Genomic DNA, 15,337 nt, shown 5'->3' with positions numbered 1-15,337 from the left:
CGCTTCTCCGCATACTCTTTGCATTTCGTTGTGTTGCATTTGCACGGTTTCGTTTGCTGATGTCGACCGCACTGCGCCACAAACAATGGAAAATGACCAAAAGTAAAATGTTTTTGTGTCTCATCGCAAACAGGTAGAATAATATTCGCATGCAAAATTGTGGTTTATTGGAGGTGCGCATCAATTTATTCACCCATAGCTTTGCTGCCCGCAACTTTTCCTAGCTGCATGTATCGAACAAACAGGGTCTTGGATGCTTTGCCCTCGCTTGTTAATTTGCTGTTGTTGTTGTTGCTTGTTAATTTGCTGTTGTTGTGAGCTGATTACACATTTTCACCTGTGAACTATGGGGTTAACTTTGGTTAGTTAGAGGATGGCCCAACATTAAACGTCTTCTAACACGCTCAAGTTATGTAGACTACGGCCTAAGCTCGTCGACTCTCGCAAACCGGTGACAGGCCAAGAGCTATGTTGAGCTCGCAGTGAAACCACTGTTCGATAGAAAAAAACTGCAAGCAAACACCTTGTTTTCCGGAATGTCGCCGCGTGTTCGCATAAACACTGCCGTTTGGCTGACACGAAGCAAGGCCTGTTATCTGATCTCTTTCGACTCTGTGCGTGAGGTTGGACATTTGAACGGTAACAACGCGGTGCGCTCGCTTGGGCCGAAGGTAGAAACACTCCGTATTTTGTAAACCTCCAGATATAGTAAAAGAACTGCGTCCCTGGTTCAGAGTAGGTTCTTGTGCATGGTGGAACGGCTATAATAGTAGATAGATAAAACGTAATTGGCGGGGCACTTGCACAGCGGCCTGAAGGGAGATAAAGAAGGCGCCACAATGCTGTGGATTGGTGTTACATCTGCTCCAAATGGTATTTTTGGCGGCTCAAAACCTGTTACAAAAGGCCTTTCTGACTGCTCCAAGCCTGCCACAAAAGGCACTTTAGCCTGCTCCCAGGACTGCTCCCAAGCCCTTGTACCTCTTCCACCCCTGTATTATGAAACATCGTTTCTGTGGAATTGTATTGTGTACGGCGAATGAACGTGGTGGCCTCTGCAGCAATTTTGTGAATACGATGAACTAACTGTACGAAGATGTCTCTTATGTTTGTGTAACCGACAGAGAATGCGAACATTAGTACTTACTATACGAGATACACAGCTCTGTGTCATGTATTGTGGCATGTATTGAATTTCTTGGTTTGCGATGCGTTGCTAATCAGTGAATAAACCACATTTTCCGCTCATGCGCGAGGAGCATTGGATTGGATTGGATTAAGTTGAATTGTATCGGATTGGATTGTATTGAAATTGTATATACTGTACGCACGTGTTGCCACTGAAACACATGCGCGAGTTGGCAATGCCACGGGTAATTTACGGAAAGAACGATCTCCAGTGCTTCGCCCACTCGTCATGATTCACTTCGTGGAGATGCGAGAATTTTTTTCTGGGTGACAGTCGCCGCGCCTCTTTATATCTTACTCCGTGATCCAGACTCTTAGCTTCCGACAGTATGTAGGAATAGAAAGCAGTATTCTGGTTAGGCAATGTTATCATCACATTAACAGATCATTATATTTATTGTGATCACGTTTACGTTGCACAAAATATTGATAAGAAGCAGGAAATGCAGGCATTTTTTTAATATGCTAAAAAAATGGAAGTGCACGCGCTTACTTTCTAGATGTTACGTTTTTAAGCAGTTTGTTTTCACTTTTACAACGTACTTGTTTTTTCAAATTGGGTCTTTCCTGAACGCACTGCGCGCAATTCTCGGCTAGGTATTTATTAATGTTTCGCGTGGCTGTACAAGGCATCGTGATTATTGCGTTTACTACACACTACCGTTACAATAGCAAGAATAATGCTCAACCTTGTGACCTTTGACGTCACTAGCAGGTGTTGCAACAGAGTACGTAAAGCTGATATCATTGCGCATGAACGAGCCGAAAACATGACGCTGCAGCCCTGCGCGCAATCCGTCCTGCAATGGGGGCACAATGCCCGTGCTCCTCTGGGAAGTGAGTGAGTGAGTGAGTGAGTGAGTGAGTGAGTGAGTGAGTGAGTGAGTGAGTGAGTGAGTGAGTGAGTGAGTGAGTGAGTGAGTGAGTGAGTGAGTGAGTGAGTGAGTGAGTGAGTGAGTGAGTGAGTGAGTGAGTGAGAAAACACCGAAGAAACTAAAAACATTAGCCGCGTGTCTGCACCCTTCACTGCAAATGTCGTCAAAAAGCTCCAAACTACTGCCCCCTCCGCCCCGCAAATGCTTCTGTTTTCTCCCTTGCCCACCTCTCACGCCCTTCCCGTCTCACTCACCCCACGAGAAACACGGCGGAGGTTTTCTCAATTCAATTTTCCCGCGTTCCCCTGCTCGCTAGTAAATTATTGCGACATTTCGCATCCCTTGCACTTGGAATACCGCCACGAGGTTTATGCTCAGGCCCGAGCTCTTTTTGAGTGTTCGGTTCAAAATAATATTTTTCAAGGCAGATTTTGTATTTTCTGTCGCAAATATCCAGCGCACATCCATTTTCAATCACAAGAACGCTGCCTTGCACCAGTTATGTAATTGATGTTCTGACTCAAATATGCCTAATGTTTTTGTTTTGCTCGACAATGTTGGCAAGTATGCAACCAGATTTAGTGGTTTCAAAAAAAACGTTTTTCCCATCAAGCTTCTCGTTCAAGAATTCTGTTAACTCTTGGCCGGGTAGCTGAACGGTGGGAAGGACAGACAGACAGACAGACAGACAGACAGACAGACAGACAGACAGACAGACAGACATACAGACAGACAGACAGACAGACAGACAGACAGAAATTTTCGGTTTTGAGTAGCCGAAGAAAACCTGTCGTCTTTAACTAGAAAAATAACGGTGGGTGGCATTGTCTCAGTACATGATGGCCGCGAACTGTCGCCGGTGCCTAGGCCCGTGCGATCACGTGTTCTTGAACTCCAGCACGAGCTGGTCAGCTCGCACTCCCACTGCACCGGGAAGAAAGGGGAATACTGGTCGTCATTGCAATGCCGGCACTGCGAAATCCTGCACTATCGTGGAACAATTTATTGATATAAAGTGGTGCATTCGTGAACGAGAATTGTCGGGCTTCAACCGCCGTACGAACAGTTCGTTTGCCCTTGGCTCCGTCTACTCAAACTAGCAGCGCCGCGCAAGACCAAAACAAGCAGCGGAAAAAGGCAAGCCGCGCACCCGCCCGCATAATAAGTACGACTTCGAGGTCGTCGCGAAGCAACGACACGCAGGCGCGTCATTTCCGGCCATCAGAAACAGGGAGCGGAGGTTTTCCCCGGCACGGTCTACCGCTCGGGTAGCAGTTATCCGGCCAACATGCACCACGCACATAACGTCAGCGCATTGTGTCTGCCGGCTCGATAGCGCCGCCGGGCCGGACATAAAGGACATCCATCCGAGGCTGCGAGGCCGTCAAAATATCCCGCTTACGCGACATCCGTCTCCGGCGGCTCTGGCTTGGTTTTGGTACAGGTCGGCGTGTTGCACAAAGGTAGGGAGGTTTCTGCGTATTGCTGTCTGGAAGCTTGAGCGTGTAGCCTCCACGGCGTTTCGTTCGTCAAACGTTTTAGTCTTAGCTACGCCGTCTTGTCTTTTAAAGAGGGTTTGATTTCTGTGAAAGCTGACCCTATTTGATGTTTTAGACTGGGAGGAAACCCCCGAGAATACTGCCCTGTGGTCACGAAGCAGCAGCATCAAGTTCTTGGATAACAACATTGCACCTCCTCGCTGTCGAAGAAGGAACGCTGAAGCATCACCTCGACATGCATTTTCTGGAAGTGGTTTTGGTTTGTGCTTTTCTGGCAGTGCCGACCTGGAAGTCAGTCCTCGCTGAAAAGACGACTACACCCAAAACGTTCTTCAGTAGGTCGAACTGTTCACCTAGGCCGGAGGCCTCCAGCGTCGGCGAGCGAGCGACGTGCCCGTTCACCATGGCGGTCGATGTCGATCCGACCAGGATTCCCTCCGAGCTGCCTGTGGTCAAGTGTAACTGCCCCGACAACCTGTGCAGTTCCATGGGAGACTACCGTTGTACTGAAGTGAGGAACACTATTCATGTTGCCTACCGCGACGGCAGCGACGGTTCGAAACTGAGAAACGGGTCGGTGGAGCTTGCGACATCGTGCGTGTGCGTCGCCGGCAGATCTGCAAGCGCAAATACGGGAGGCATTCGTACGCAGGACGTCAATCGCGACCAGAAATACTAGCGTCGGAAATGCTCACCGATCAATCAGCCGGTGCCTTGTGCGTGCTATGTGCTACGTTTTTTTTTTCATTGCAAATACGCTTATGCTATTTGGACTACGGTGACTTGAGACCGTTGTTAACAACAACAGGTTTGTACCTTGTTGAACATGCACCGTATACCCCGTTGGTTATCCTAGTCGAATTCGGAGTGCTGCCCTACCATTATTTGATCAGAGGTCAGTAAACAGCATTTTTTGCGTATTCTGGCGCCCACAGCGACCTGATCGCATGGCTTTTGATAGTTTGTCAAGCTCTACCCCAGCCACGCAGAAGCCTTTATAGAAGGACGAATAAAGATGTTTTTCTCTCGCTTTATCTCTCTAAAGCTTCCAAATTTTCGGTACTTGTACAGAATGCTAAAGCAGCGTTATATCCTGGTGAAGTTGGTACCTTCTAAGCGAACTTAATAAAAGAAGGTCTCTCCACCCGTGTAAGAATTTCCGTGTATCATTTATTGTTCGTAGTGCATGGACCACGGCAAACCGGAAATCGAGGACCAATATACTCGTTATACCTTGAGCGCCGCAATTTCCCTCTTTTGTATTGGGTTTGTTTTAATTGTTCGGATAGATAATAAAAAATATTCCGTGGCAAATATCTTGTTTGTAAATATCTGCAAAAGCGAAGCGGTGATCGCAAGGATCGTTAGCTTCTTCTCCAAGCAGGGGTAATATTTATTATTTCGTATTTTTTCTGTGTTGAAAGATAATGGGCACAAATTTGATTTTTTTTAATGAACTAGGAGGCATTTCATGCCCTCCCCCATCTCCTAAGTGTAGAGTGCGTTTTGAATCACCTTAATGCACTAGACTAGGTAAATAAGTGAGCCTGTTGATTTTGGTGGCGTGCACTTGTTTGGATGCGTGCACGCGTTGCAACCAAATGTTGCGTGCACACGCAACATTTGGTTGCTTGCACTAGTAAAATTCTTGTAAAACATTTTGGGTGTTTACGCGCCGGAGATACCCCTGGGCTATGCGGCGCGCCATTATGGAAGGCTCCGGATTAATTTTGACCAACTTGAGAAATGTTGGCCCACGGATGTTTTTGCTTTTTGCCTCCATCTGAAAAGCATCCGCCGCGGCCATGGTGCGCACGTGCGTTCACGCCTTTTATCAGGCATATCTGCATCCTTTGTTTTAAAAGCCTTATGAATTGTGTGTCGGAGTAACATTTGGGCACTCTAACCTGCGAATTATATTTTGCAGCACTTTTTGAGAGGGTTGTTTACGCCCTCTGTTTCGCCGGGCCATAGTTGATTCCGGAAATAAATTTGGCTCCTTATGCGAGTACAAAGGTAATCTTGAATGCAGCCATAACAGCACAAAGGTGTTCTCTGTGTATGACTTGCACGGAATGAACCAATGGAGATAATGTAAATTATTTTCGATTCCAGCCTTAGAGAACGGGTGGTCCTCTGGAATGGGCGATTTGTTCATTACCTTTATCTGTTTATATTTTCAGGCGAGTTAACGTTTTCGAGCATTAGGAAGGAAAAGCTTTACGCGACGACCAGAAATTTGGTGAGCGCACTTTGGTGAAACTGAATTGACAATGGTTGTGAACTTCTCAGCGACATCGATGATTGTTCGTCTATGGAATTTACAGATATCACTTGCTCCGCATGCAAAATCCTGGTATGGCGATGAACATTGAAGTCGCAGTGTATTGTAGGCCGAATTGCCAATCGATGAGCACACGTGTTTGCACAAATCTTCATAGGCCGGTTTTTGTGAGTGGGCGTGCTCCTGCTTTGTGGAAAGTATTTTGTTCTGCTGTTTCTGATATTACTCAGTTTTTTTAAAAAACATCGGCACATTCGCATTATGGTTTTCTTTGCATTGTATTTTTGAGCGCTGTGTTCTTGCTAAAATGACGAAACTCCCAAAATTGTCCCACAGACTGAGAGGGATAAGTAAGCTGTGACTCCAAAAATATCGTCTGCGTGCACTCTTTCAAGGTCATTAGGCATGCATGAGTGATACCAAGATAAATGTTTTGGTAGAACATGTGAGTTGCTCAGGCACATTCGTGCGTTCTGTCTAAGGAATGGATGAATTAATTTATCTATTGGTGTTCTGCAACGTGGTTGTGGTTGAAAATAAGAGTCATGTACCACCGTGAGAGGCCTTAGCAATTGCGGAATCTGCAGGGCGCTAACGCCAAAATATTTAAAAGTTTTTGTTTCGTGTTTTCATATTAGCGGGGAATTTGTTAAGGGCAGTTTATAGCGTATAGGAAGACCCTATAATGTACCTGTGCGTTGTAAGCAATACGTTTTGCAAATGGGCGTTCCAGGCCTTACAGGTGCCTCTGTAAAATACTTTCAAATGAGGGCGCCGCCCGTCAGCGACTCTTTTACGTAACGTAGCCATCTAATGGGCATTTGTGATGCTTGTGGGAACAAATTTTCTTTTCGTGGAATCTGCGATAGATAAATTCTCTCTTTTTTCTGAAAGCGGACGTTGGCCTTAAAATGCAGCAGGTGAATGCTTCACTGAAACAGGAAAAACAGTTCAATTTTGGAGCTTATTTGCATGACATTCGTGCACGATAGGCGTTCGTGCTTTGCACGCGGCATCACCGCTCTAGCTTAACTGCTGACACAACTCCTGCTTTCATGGTTTATTTGGTGCAAACAAATGGCGTATTTTTTAAACTGACGAGCTTTCACCAGGATTAATGCAAGGTTGCAGGCTCAATGCCAAGCACGATTTCCACTGGGGCTCGCCACTGAATGTTTCGCATAAACTGCGAGTCAGGCGCTACGTAAGCGTTAACGCAAATAAAAACGCTTTTGGCATTATTCAAAACCGCAAAAATAAGATAAAAAGCTAGTATGGAGATAAAAGTAGCAGAAAAGCACAGACAAATGTAGCACAAATTTCAGATAACAGGATGCAACATATAGTAACAAAAAAAAAAAACGCAGCAACCGCGAACACGTCTCGTAACTCCCATTGTCATTTCCAAGACAGCGCAAGTTACTCAACTTATTTGTCGCAAAGAAGTATTGGTGGCGGGCTGACGCAGGGGACTATTTCTCTAAAGGGTGTTTCGGCAACAAGGGGCGTGTTCGCGTTAACGTACCACTTGTTTGCGTTTGCGATTAGGCTGCATACTACTTTCAGCAATATTTGTTGCGTTGTACTGAGAATTCCGCGCGCATTTTTTGCGTTTTTTTATAGATTTATTAACATTTGATTCTTTCCTTCTCTCATCGTTCGTATCTCTGCATTTCAAGTGCACATTGCTACCAACTCGCCGACTACACCAACAGTGAGTATGTGGCGATGTTTTGTGCATGCTGGGAAAACGATGATTGGGAGAGCATTTTATCATCTATCGCGCTCTCGCTCACTGAATCACCACATGCATGAGGCGACGCGTGCTTGGAAAACGGTGATTGGAAGAGCATTCTATCATCTATCGCGCTCTTGCTCACTGAATCGACACACATGAGCCATAACGGGATCGTATTTGACAACACACATTGTCGAGCTAGATGTATACTTGCAAAGGGGCGTGAAGCTAAATGTGACCTCATTTGGCAAGCAAAGTACTCCATCCAGCGATAATATTTAGAACCCTTCCCAGTAGGATTGGCCGCCCCCTTTTCTGTTATTAAAGCGAGAACTGCCTTAGTGGGACCGAAGGCGCTCCGTCATAAAATCGAATGAATTTCCCCATAGACTGGTTGGTCGACAGAAAAGCTCTGATGAGATCTCTGGACGCACGGTTCGTGCGGGAAACGGAGCTTCCATTGTGTCAGAACCGTTACTTGAAAATCGCGTAAAAGAAGCGGTTTTGGATAAGACAGTACACGCATCAATCATGAAAAATGAGTACAATGGTATGCTTTTATTTCATAACCACGTATCGGTATACATTTAGATTGATTGTAGATGGGTTTACTTAGTGCGGGAAAAATCGTCGAATGGGTTCGTTCCTCGTTTGCGATTTGGGCCTTAGCAGGCTTGACGATCGATCGATCGGACTCACTTTCATTGATTGATTGTAGGGTTTAACGCGCCGACGCAACGCAGGCGATGAGGCGCGCCGTAGTGGAGGGCTCCGCATTAATTTTGACCACCTGGGGATCTTTAACGTGCGCCGAAATCTCGTACACACGGGCGTTTTTGCTTTTAGCCTCCATCAGAAAAGTGGCCGCCGCAGCCGGGAATCGAACCCGCGACCTCGTGCTCAGCAGCGCAACGCCTTAGCCACTGAGCCACCGCGGCGGGTCGGACTCACTTTCAGCACTCTTAATCTAGTTCCATATAAGATCCACTTAGTAACTGGAACTTTTTTTCAAAAAAGTTCCAGTTATATATTTGGAACCATGTTCCACATATCCTGAAAATTAAGTGGAACAGTGCACCACATATTTTTGCGACTAAATTATGTGGATCGGTGTTCCAAATAAAAGTATGCGGATCACTGTTCCAAATAAAAGGGTAGTTTTGTTACTGGAACATTGATCCATGTAAAATGATTATGGAATTTATCCGGTGCGCCGTTCCAGGTACCTTCAGACCAGCTGTTTATATAAAACGGTGTTCCTATAGACATTGGGAAGCTGTCTATGGACTCCACTTTTCCAATATTTCCGCTTTCCTGTCGGTATACACCGAGGTCATATGCAGGCTGGCGGATGCATTGGTATCAGCAGGAAACCGCAAGCACCATTTTAACACAGCCTTTATATATGACCTGCAGTGATACTAACAATCGGAAAGCAGAAACCACCGCAGCAGTGTGGTCCCTGACAGTTCCCAACAGTTGCCTATCGGAGCACAGTTCTATATAGAAGTTGGTCTGAGGCACCTAGAGCGGCACGAAGTCTTTGGCTTCACCCGCAGAATCGTGTTCTGTGTTTTAGCTGCTTGTAAAAGAAACAAAATGCTTGCATTAAAATACACATGAAACCAGCTATAATGACTCATACACTGCTTTTAAATATACTATACAGCTTTATTGGGTGTAAGTATGCATACATTTCAGATATGGATAGCTGTCTATTTTAAATTGCACAGAAAATGACCAACGTACAAGGAACCAATACCATAACAATAACACTAGGCTCGAAGTGGCATTTTCACATATTCACCTTTGCTCAAAAACATGGGTAATAAATACGGTTTTAGGGGCAACTGTGTCACAAATAAATAGACTTGTGCGTCTACCGAGGCACTGAGACAGACATTATACAACAGTGAGCATGAAATATGCTGTCTTATCAGATAAAACAAGGTAACTCAAAGGCGGAAGTACCCATTGCGCTTGCCATACCATGTTTACGCATAACTGTTTGGGAAAATGCAGTTTGCTATTAAATTGTAGGGAAAGGCCTCAAAACAAGCCATACACGGTTGTATTATCACAAGCCTTCAACAGTGCAGTGCAAGAGCTTAGGAAAAGAATGCTCGAGCCAACATTAACGATAAAACATTTCGACACGAGGTCACATGTGGCAGTATGCCACAAAATAAAACATGAATATTAAAGATAGTACAGTTTCCTCACACCAGACGTAAGTGTAACATCAAGCTATCTGTAGCCAAAACAGACTTTATGAGCGTCCTGAAAAGGCCCTTGACTTAAGGCACGTTACTTGCCCAAACAATTTGTAGTTGTTTAAAATAATTCATCCCAAGAAATCTCATAAAAGCCAGCGTGAATCTTATATAATTTGCACACAAGGCAGCTGGGAGCATTTTAGACATATTAAAATTTAACAAGTAGACTAATTATATACACGTCATCAATTCAAGCGGGAACAAGTCAGACATACTTCAGAACCAAACAAGCCAGCGTTGAAAAATACAGGTGACCAGTTTTACAAAGCAGACCTGAAAGCATTTTTTCCAGCCTCAACATTTTACCATAACCCCCCCCCCCTCCCGTCTTGCTGTCAGTGTAATTGTGACCAAAGCCCTCTGCTTCTGCCACGCAAGAAATGCAACTTTGTTCAAAGGAGAAAACTTGTTCAAGTCAAATACGCACATTTTCCATTATTCTAGGGCATGGGTGGCAGCTCACATACAGTACTAAAATTTATCAATGAAGGCGGAAGCCGTCTGCCGAAATACGCAGTGTTACTTTTGCAGTCGCAGCAGCACTGTCATGAAAAAAAATCTCATGAGCTACACTTGAATAATAAGGACGTTAAAATGCGGTGTCATTAACTACATTAACACTCACTATAGATTCAAAGGCAGCCTGCGCATTATGCCAATGATAAAAAATGATAAAGCAAGGCACGACTTCAGTGTTCAGTTGAGATGCAACTTGCATGTGCCAGTAACTTAAACGTCTTCATCAGACCTGACCCCCTTTATGCCTTTCACCTGACCTCCTTTACGACTTTCAAGAGATACTTTAACCTCTACCAATACTTTAAAATCCCAAGTAGAGCTGACCACTACAAGTATTTCAACAGACTCCAACTTAAGTGACACCAGGCCACTGTCAAATTTCTCATGCTGTCCAAGAACTCCCTGCAAAAGTCCGAAGAACTCTCCAAAGGCACATATCCATAAGAACATGATGACACCATGTAAAAGATGACATGCGGCGAAGAGGATGACCACATCCTGAAGTGACAATGAAGGCGGCGAATCCGTGATGTGTTTCTTGAGGACAATATTGATGCCGCCATTCCCTTCTCTCAGAATAACCGGCCCTCGAGAAGGCTTACTGCTCACCTCATGTACCTTTAAGGAAACAAAAAAAAATTGTTACATGGTTGCTTTGAATGAGTGAGTTGCTTAGGCCCTTTCATAACACAGTAATTGATTTAAAATCGCTGATTTCTTGGGTTTTTTTTCTGGGAGTGCTGCTAAAGGTGAAAGTGCGCTAAACAATATCAGAACAGACAATCAATGAAATTGCTCTGTCTCTGGAAAGTATCCCACTTTGCTGTCTGGGTATCCATAATATAAGGTTTTTATCCTTGAGAGGTTTAGTTTATTAATCAAATAATAACATTATTTGAAAGGGTATTATATTATTATTATAATAACCTTTCGGCATTATATTTTTACACACCTTCTGACAGCAAAAATGTTCTCTGTACTGTATAATGTGCTCCCGAGAATGCTGTAGTGAGGCTGTCTTAATATAACTTACAGCTCAACGATGTTTCTATCACAAAGAAATAAATGGCCAGTCATAAGAAATCATAAATATCGCACTGTGGCAGAATTTTTTATGGAGTTATTTCCACCTAAAATGTTTCCGTCTCGATATGTATTACCTCCATGGTGGCGTAGTGGTATGAGCCAGAAGTTAAGAAGTTAAGCTGAGTAATGCTGAACTAGGCTGTTGCACAATTTTCTTATAAATCACAACTATAGCACATTTTATTTCAGATGTCACTTTTAGTGTTCTAAACAATTCCCTTCAAAAACAATTACCCCTTATTTAGCCACCTATCAAAATTCAATGCAAGCATTACCCATGCTACACTGTATTTGGGAGTACCGTAATTACCCGATTCTAACGCGCACTTTTTTTCCGGAAAAATAGGTTGAAAAATCGCATGCGCGTTAGAATCGGATACGAAACCGAAACAACGAAACAACGAAAATTTCGTCCCGCCCATCGCCATCGCCATCTCGAGATGGCGCCAAAGCTATTAGCAACGATTTTTCGTACTCAGTACAGACGCAGGAAGCATAGACGCCTAGGCTTTTCTATCGGCGTTCACACAAACAGTCAAATCGTTCCACTTGCGCGCTTGATAACAGAAATGGCAGCAGCGGCTCTCACGCGTTCAAAACGAGCGGTCGGCTGAAGCGTGCGCCTCTGGAGAAGCTCGCAGGATGGGCGTGCGAGGCGTGGGCCACGATCCCATCGACCATGGTTGAACGTCCGATATAAAGTGAGGCATCGCGAACGCGCTTGACGGCACCAAGGACGAGATGTTGTGGTCAGCGGACAGCGACGATGAGTGCGATGAGTGAGATTACTTCGAGAAATAAATCGCCCGTTTCTCTCGCATTCGTTTTTCTTGCTCACAAAGTTCCGTCCGTGTTACAATCGGAGGTGCAAGTTTTTTCGTTTTTTTTTTGCAGGGAAAATCGGGTGCGCGTTAGAATCGGGGGCGTGTTAGAATCGAGTAATTACGGTATTATTGGTACTACGGTAGTATTAAAAGCGGGAAATTTAAATCTCCAGTTGCCACCGTATTATTGCAGCAGCAACCACGTTGGGCGTGTACGCGGTGCTGGCATATCACAGCAACAACTCTCAAGGTGTAAAAGCTAAACATTAACAAAACCTAAATACAAAATAGAGGTCCACTGTTGGAGCATCCGTAGTAGGCGGAATGTGAACGCAATGGCCAGTATTGCTGTTCACGATAACTTCTAAACAGTAAGATTTTATTAGAATGAACACTCCCAACATTGAGTCCCGCAAAAACAAAATGCCAGCTTACCCAACCAAAATTAAGATCTGGGTGTTTCTGCCAGGCCCGTCTCAAAGTGCGCTTCCAGGAAAGTTTTGCCAAGGTGTTCCGAAAAGCTCCTACTGTCACCTTGAACCACAGGCCAAGTTGTCACTGAAAAGAAGTTTCAAACCATTATTTATAAAGAAACTACCTAAAAACGCACCATGAAAGACCCAAAAATGGCAGTGCGTACTTACTTGTAGAATGCAATGATTTCATCCCATGCAAGAGCTTAAATGTGCTGCCTTGTGATCATACACTTCCAAGAAGGGGTCTAAATACAATTAAAATGGCCACATGCATTCCTTGTTCCGTTGTTTTAAGTCTATGTTCCCCCTATTGCCTAGAAAATAAAATAAACAGTACAAAAATATTAGAGAATAAATTTATGCCCAGAGATCACGACAAAATATTGAACAATGTCTGATTCGTTCCACGAATTCGTTCCACGTTATGCGCGCTATAAAACGCGGTGCTTGCGCCGCTCCGCTCCATCGTTCCAGCGCCGTTCCTCCGCTGTCCAACGCTGCAACGTGAACCCCCTATGCGTCGCAGGGGTTCCCGCGAGGGGAGGTGGGAGTTTTTGATTGTTCAGTGGAAATCGGCAGCTAGAAAACCAGAGTTCTTAAAGGAGTACTGGCAGCAAAATTTCATGTTCCTTTTTGATTGATTTTATCAATGCTGAACGGCCTGGTGAACCAGAAAAGCACTTTAAATACTTGATCGCGTGGTAATTAATTCAATTGAACGGCCTGAATATCGTTTGTTTTGGTTTCCCGCGCTTCCAGCCAGAAGGGCGCATGTGACAGAATCACGGAATGATTTCACCGTTTTGTAAGGACATAAAAACGCCGCGAAGACGGGAGGAGGCGTTGTTTCGACCACCTCGCCGCCGAGGCAGAGCGGATGAGCTATCTGAAGGCGTTAGGCCTAGCACTGCAACGGAACAATAAAAGACCTGATGGTGGTTTCTGTTGCGATCCTGGGCTTTATTACCGGCTCCTTTCCCTCATGTGGAACTTTAGTTTCGGCAAGAATGTCTGTCTGGGCAGCAGCTATGCCTGTAGCTCTGGCTACGTGTATCACTTCTTGAACGCGCCAGCGTCCAATCGCCGCTCGCCGGGCCGCGCGCGTGAAGTGACGTCACGAGTTTCTGACGAGCGTCAGAGGCAGACGGCTACGTCACTCTTTCCCCTCTCACGCAGTGATGTAACGATGATGTTCATATCCTGCGCACCGCTCCGCGCGCTGTTACGTGGGCGCGATAAATCATGTCAAATAGAAGTATGTTCCACGCGTCGCAGGCCGCTCATATTTCAGCCAGGGTATACTGTTGAGTAAAGGAAGCGAACTGTGTAACAATATTACCACAAAAACTTGGTGTCAGTACCCTTTTAAAGTTGGGTAGGATTTCACCACAACGAACCAGAGCGACCAACCAGCGAGACCAAATGTGAGCAGTGAGCGTATGACTTTCAAGCATGCGCATGCAATTAGAGTAAAAGAAATCTGCGCTGGGACAATTGATTGTGAAAACGACATACATTCAGTAAATGTGTCTGGCAGCACGCCATTTAGAAAAGTCATAACCGATTTTATTCTTCATGGAAGATCAGTTAGGGCCTCTTCGGGGCAAATATTCCTCGTTTTGGTGTCTTTGCAGACTGCAAAAAATCGACGCTTCCCGAACGACAATCTCCATGTGCAATGCTTAGTTTGTGATTGTAGGGCGCGCCGTAGTAAAGTGCCACGGATGATTTTAATGCACTTAGAGATAATTAAGATCTGCAAATACCTTGAAATAGAAGCATTTACGTACGTACTTTGTTATAAGAACTAAGCGCAGAGAAGAAAACTCTTGGTTTTGCTTTTGGTGCACTTTGAATGCTCGTCCTCCACGACATGAGAGTTACTTTTCTTGAAAGTACTACCTCAACGCCGGAACCTTCCTTTCACCCGCCGCGGTGGCTCAGTGGCTAAGGCGTTGCGCTTCTGAGCACGAGGTCGCGGGTTCGATTCCCGGCCGCGGCGGCCGCTTTTCTGATGGAGGCGAAAAGCAAAAAACGCCCGTGTGTTCGAGATTTCGGCGCACGTTAAAGATCCCCATGTGGTCAAAATTAATCCGGAGTCCTCCACTACGGCGTGCCTCATCGCCTGCGATGCGTCGGTGCGTTAAACCCCACAATCAATCAATCAATCAATCAATCAATCAATCAATCAATCAATCAATCAATCAATCAATCAATCAATCAACCTTCCTTTTAGGAAGCCAGGAGACCAGGAACTCCTGAATGAGATGGGTGCTCGAAACTGTGAAAACAACGTTACCTCGAAACCGCACCCAGGCATGTTCGCACACGCACACGCAAGACGCCTGCGATAAAGCACCCGAGTCTGTAAGCAGCTGTCAGAGCAGTGGACAGCGTCCTGTTAAGGTAAAAAGCTCACCATTGCAAAGGAAGCAACAGCTTTTATCTAACTTGAAGTTGTGGGCTAATATTTTTCGGGGGACATGCTAGGTACAACACTGATTGAAAACTCTCCGAATCTGAAAACAATAATAGACGAGTATCATGCGATGTTAATCAATTGTTTAAAAAC

The 15,337-nt window shown here is 45.0% G+C and overlaps 1 long non-coding RNA gene across 1 annotated transcript; it reads left to right on the top strand.

Moving 5' to 3' along the window:
- The first annotated feature begins 3,100 nt into the window (after positions 1 to 3,100).
- LOC144159195 (uncharacterized) lies at positions 3,101 to 4,876 on the top strand. Its single transcript, XR_013320265.1, has 2 exons — positions 3,101 to 3,526; positions 3,678 to 4,876. It is a non-coding gene; the product is annotated as an uncharacterized LOC144159195 (long non-coding RNA).
- Positions 4,877 to 15,337: the final 10,461 nt, after the last annotated feature.

The sequence above is a fragment of the Haemaphysalis longicornis genome, unplaced genomic scaffold (assembly GCF_048455015.1).
Source record: "Haemaphysalis longicornis isolate Haplotype H1 unplaced genomic scaffold, Haemaphysalis longicornis Haplotype H1 scaffold_10, whole genome shotgun sequence".
In the NCBI taxonomy this organism is placed as follows: Eukaryota; Metazoa; Arthropoda; class Arachnida; order Ixodida; family Ixodidae; genus Haemaphysalis; species Haemaphysalis longicornis.
Note: the sequence above shows the minus strand (reverse complement) of the source record. Positions and strands in the feature narration are given on the sequence as shown.